Source organism: Octodon degus, unplaced genomic scaffold, assembly GCF_000260255.1.
Source record: "Octodon degus isolate 3935 unplaced genomic scaffold, OctDeg1.0 scaffold00030, whole genome shotgun sequence".
In the NCBI taxonomy this organism is placed as follows: domain Eukaryota; kingdom Metazoa; phylum Chordata; class Mammalia; order Rodentia; family Octodontidae; genus Octodon; species Octodon degus.
Window position 1 is genome coordinate 19282773 of NW_004524606.1, and position 4914 is coordinate 19287686.

General features: G+C 45.8%; 1 protein-coding gene across 1 annotated transcript in view; it reads left to right on the forward strand.

Moving 5' to 3' along the window:
* Positions 1 to 1732: 1732 nt before the first annotated feature.
* Positions 1733 to 4914, forward strand: part of Itpr1 (inositol 1,4,5-trisphosphate receptor type 1) — a 381954-nt gene continuing 378772 nt past the window's right edge. Inside the window, exons 1-2 of the mRNA XM_023713283.1 lie at positions 1733 to 1882; positions 2698 to 2773. The gene's annotated coding sequence lies outside the window, so the exon portion shown is untranslated. The remainder of the gene's footprint in view (positions 1883 to 2697; positions 2774 to 4914) is intronic.

Consider the following 4914-nt stretch of genomic DNA (forward strand, 5'->3'; position numbering starts at 1 on the left):
GCCTGCCATGGAACACATCCAATAAATGTCAGAAATCATTATTAGTTTGGGCATTATGTCAGTAATAATTATTGTTTGATTCCTCTCTAATTTGTTCCTAAGTTACACAAGACTCTTTAAGCAAGCCCTTTTCTTTCAATCAAGATTGGACTTAGGCAGATTCTGAATATCTCCATTCTAAGATGGGAAAACTGGGACAAACAGATGAAAATGAGTTGCCCAAGGGCTCAGAGACTGCTCTTAAAATGGAGAGGGAAGGCGTTTAATGAGGCGGGGACACAGTTAGTCCCAAAGATAAGGGCTTAGTTCACTTATGGGCCAGAACTGGAATCCAGGCTACAAGGACTTAACTGTGTCATCTTGGGAAGTTACCTGATTTCTCTGTGCTCTCTGCGGTACAGCTGTCAAACACAGGCAAAAAATATCTAGAGTTGGTAAAACTCAATAGCACCATGCAAGAAGAGTGCATGTGGTCTGGCCTCAATAAAATCAGTTTATCATTATTACCATTGTTGTTATTAGGAGATCTTATGCGGCGGCTGGCATTATTTGCTGGGTGGCTGGCACCCAAGAAAACATTTGTGGAATGAATACACGTCATCCCAGGCAGGAAGGGCAGCTGGCTGACTTTGCCTCTGATGTAAGAAACCTTTCCCCTTTTTCCAAAAGTCAAAGTCCAAGACACTTTGCAGGCTGGGAACTACTTGGCAGTAGTTTGAAATCCACTTCACCCTCGGTGCCCGTTAGAGGTGCTGGAGGAGGGTTTCTCTCCTGGACCGCACACATCCGAGTGAGTGGTTCTTAGAACCTCTTATTTTTCTGGCTTGCGGTTTATTTACTTAAAACATTTACAGCTTCCAGAAGCAGAAGAACTGCTAGACACAGGGTTCAAGACCGAGGTCACAAGTTCTTTGTACTTTCCGTTTCCCAGTCGCAGCGTTGGGAAATTACAAGGCTTCATGTGCGCACGGGAGAGGCGTGCGTTCACTTCCACTGGGCGACGAAAGACACACGCAGTTCGGGTAACCCGAGCGCTCACGCGACTTGCCCGTGTTTCCGCTCGCGTGGACCGTCTACTACATATTTAAAGGTTTTGCACGCAAACACTAGCGAAGGGGGAGCATTTTAAATAAAGACAATTTTGAGCTTTTAATCCTTTACCGCAAACACTGGCGGTTTTTTGTGCTCTGGATTGCTGAAATTTTTGGCTCGGAACACAAGGAGCTGGGGTGGGTAACAGCTCCCAAAAACTTCTCAAAGCAGAAACCCGAGCTCCAAGCTCCTCCCAGTGACACCTAGATTCAAGGAAACGGGAGGGTAGTCGGTGAAGAGTCCCCAGGGTTTGGGGTTGGCTTTGGGTCACCCGCACCAAGCCCAACAGATTGCAGAAGCGAGCAACTGCGACCCACCAACCCTCAGCCTACAGGACGCCCCTCCCCGCGTCCTCGCGGGCGTCTATTTAGAGCCCAGCCCGGGAGCCCAGGGGCTTCTGGGAATTGTAGTTTCATTTTGCAGCCAGGGGCGCCAGCACGGCCCAGAACTTGGACTACATTGCCCAGGGATCTTCCCGGCCTATATAAGCCGCAGACTGCCGCTTCAAAGTGCAGTAACCATGTGGATATTCTGCTAAAGCGTTTCCTCAAGCTCGCTGGGGTGGGAGGAGAGGAGAGGAGAGGAGAGGAGAGGGAGGAGGAGGTGGAGGAGGAGAAGGAGGAGGTAGGGGGCGGAGAGAGAGAAAGCGCTCGCCGGGAGGAGGTGTGGGTGTTCCGCTTCCATCCTAACGGAACGAGCTCACTCTTCGCGGACATGGGATTACCCAGCGGCTGCTAACCCCTCTCCTCATCCTGCTCCTCCAAACCGGAGTGGCTCCCTGGGCACTAAGGTAGAGGCTGGGTCCGGGCAGAGGGCGTAGGGAGTTCTGGCCCCACGGCGCAGAAGTTTTTGCCCTAGGAGTTCTCGGTGAATGTGCATGCACTTGGCATGTGTTTGGGGGTTCTTTCACTGAAGGCGTTTTTTGGGGGGGTTGTTCTCATTTGGCCGTAAAAATACCCAAATGTCCTCCAGTCCAATGCTTGGCTTTGAGGGCTCCCTATTCTGAACTGGAATGGCACTCCCCCAAACTGGAAAATGTTGGAGCAGCTGCTGGAGATAGGTTTTTTTTTTTTTTAAAAAAATTTTGAGGGTGTTTGAGAGGGTGTTATATGTTGAGTCGGATGAAGGAAACAATCTTTCTAAAAATGTAGCCCTCGAGCGCGCCGCAGTGCTTGGGGGAGTAATGCATGCGTGGGGGCCCATGTGGGGAGGGTTTTAAAAAACGGAAGAAAACTGGGGGAGCGGTGAGGGAAGAAGTCTGGACCAGGCTCCTGCCCGGTGAGGATGCATGTTTCCTATACTTGGCCTCCACACAGGGAAACAAGTGCTTTGGGATCTGCCGAACACTTCCCTTAGTTCCAGCCTTCCACACGTTTGAAGTTCGAAGTTTGTGAGTGCCTGGTTTCACTTGTTAGTGCGCTGGAAATTAGCGCAGTTACCTGTAATCTTCACCCGACTGCAGACATCAACTTGCCAGCCAAGTTGGGGGAGGGTCGCGTCTCTCAAGGGAAGCAGGTTAAAGAGGATAGAAAGGATTTTGAAGCATTTCTGTTAGAGACCTTTCAGTGCTCTCATTCTCAGGCATCTTTCTTTCTAAATATTCAGGAGCTGAATACAGAAGAGCAGGATTCACATTCCTGGCTGGGCATACTTTGGCAGCTGAGTGCCTGACCCGTGTCAGGTGAGTGTGGAAGTCTGAGTGCTATTGTCAATAATTTCTTTTGATCCTAAGCTTATTTCAAGCTCTTTCTAAGCAGCCATGGAAATGGGGAGTAGGAAAGAAAATTGCGTGGTTGAATTTTCAAAATTTCTCACTGCCTGTGGTGAGGGATTAGGGAGCAGAGATCCAGTGGACAGCCTTTCCTTGAACTTTTGATGATGCAGCGTTAAAGTTTATGGGGTAGGGGGAACATTGCTGGGCTGGCAAGTGTGCTGATGATTTCAGTTCTGAAGGATGTAGTGCATTTCATCTGCCAAGATAAGTAAGCAAAAATCAAATGCCTATATTTTAAAATAGCTACCCCCCCATATTGTGAGCATGTCCTTAATCAGAGTAGGTTGAATTGAAAGAAATGAAAGTGGCTGCTGGCAGCTTGAAAGAATGAGAACTTTAGAAAGGAAAGTTAATTCTGGAGCATAGGATAGTAGCATCCAGGCCTTTCCTGAAGCCATGTGAATGTCCAGGAATCAGATAGGTCTGTATTGTTTTGGTGTCTGTCCTGGGATATGAGCTGAGGGCAGCGTTTATCTGTAAACACAACAGCTCCTATTTTTTCCCCAAAATGGTCAGACTGCACTTCAGGAGAGGGAGGTCTCAGCGAGTGCTTGTACATCTCCATTGCTGTAGTTTTGGCCACCAAAACTTTTTTCTTCTGAAATGTTCAGGGTAAACAACAGGGCAGTGGTGGGGGGGTAGGGGTAGGGTGGCGGTGGGCGGCTGGGTCTTAGTAATTTCTTTAACATTCTAAATATTTAGCTGTTCCCTGGGCTACAATCTTTGGGCTTTTCTAATTAGAAAATAAAAGCCAGATACTTCATTATAACAGTATAGGGCTTTTGTTTCCTGTTGATAAGATCCTCAGGAGTACTGGTGGAGTGAGAAGCATTTGGGTATGAAAGGTCTGGTTCTTTCGTGGAGTTCTTTTATTGCCTAATGGCTATGAGACTATGGGGCCTCCTAGGACCAAAGACTGGGACCTGTTTCTCCCTTCAGAATAGAGTATGACAAGAAAAAAAAAAACTGTTGTTGAAATGGTTGCTAAAAATAGTGAGACTGACACATGAATTCCTTGTAAGCCAGGTGCAGAGCTATAGACCACAGAAACCCTTTAGTCAGGCACAGGTGAAGAAACTGAGGTGATGTGGGGAAAATGACTGCGAAGCAAGGTATAGCTCCAGGTTGTGGAACTGTACTTCCTCCCAAGAAAGCACCCAAGTTGGAGGGGTGGAGGGGTGAGAGAGAAGCTAAGAGAAACCGAAAATTAATGAAATAACTATATTCTGATGTAAGAAGGCTATGATGTAGTCACAGTCAGGGATATTTGAAAAAGTGAGGGTGGACTGTTTGTTTTGGAAAGACACATGTTGAAAGCCTAAGTCAGGATGTAAAAACAAAAGCACAAGGAACATTGTCTGTGTTCATCATTAGGCCCATCATATAACTGAAGTAAATCTTGGTCGCAGGTCATGTCAGCTGGCAAGAAGGCCTGAATAATTGGAGAATTTAAAAAGCAGTGAGTTTGATTTATGAAATGTTAGCTTCTCATATACCTTCCAGTTTTTATGACCAGTTGTACAGAGCATTTTTCTTTGTTTCTTTCTTTGAAGTGTGTTTATGTGAATACGTGAGCATGTGCGTTGAAAGTACAATATGCTCTTGGACTAATTCAAATCAGAACAGGAAATCCTATCAAGATTTCTTCTTATGAGGCAGAGAACGTTCTTTGTATTCTAAATGAATTACTCTGGTCTTCACATTGAGACCATGAAAATCTTCCAGGTTCCACAACAACATTATCTGTTCAAACAAAGTGTTGGGTTTTTGAAGGGAGTTAACATCTTTTCTTGAAGAAGGAAGGATGGAATGATTGCTTGGAAGAGAAATAATAGATTAACTCCACAAGAAAGATCTGTTGATGGTTTCTTCAAGATATTTTCAGCTGAGGAAGACCAGGAAGAAAGAGACTGACATTGACTCTAACCCAGTGGTGTACTATCCATGGATTTCCTGAGGGAAAAAGCTTATGTGGCTTTTTAGCTATTAATGATCTCATGGAGATTCTATTCTTTTAAACAATTATCTCTTTAAAGAAAGAAACTAAA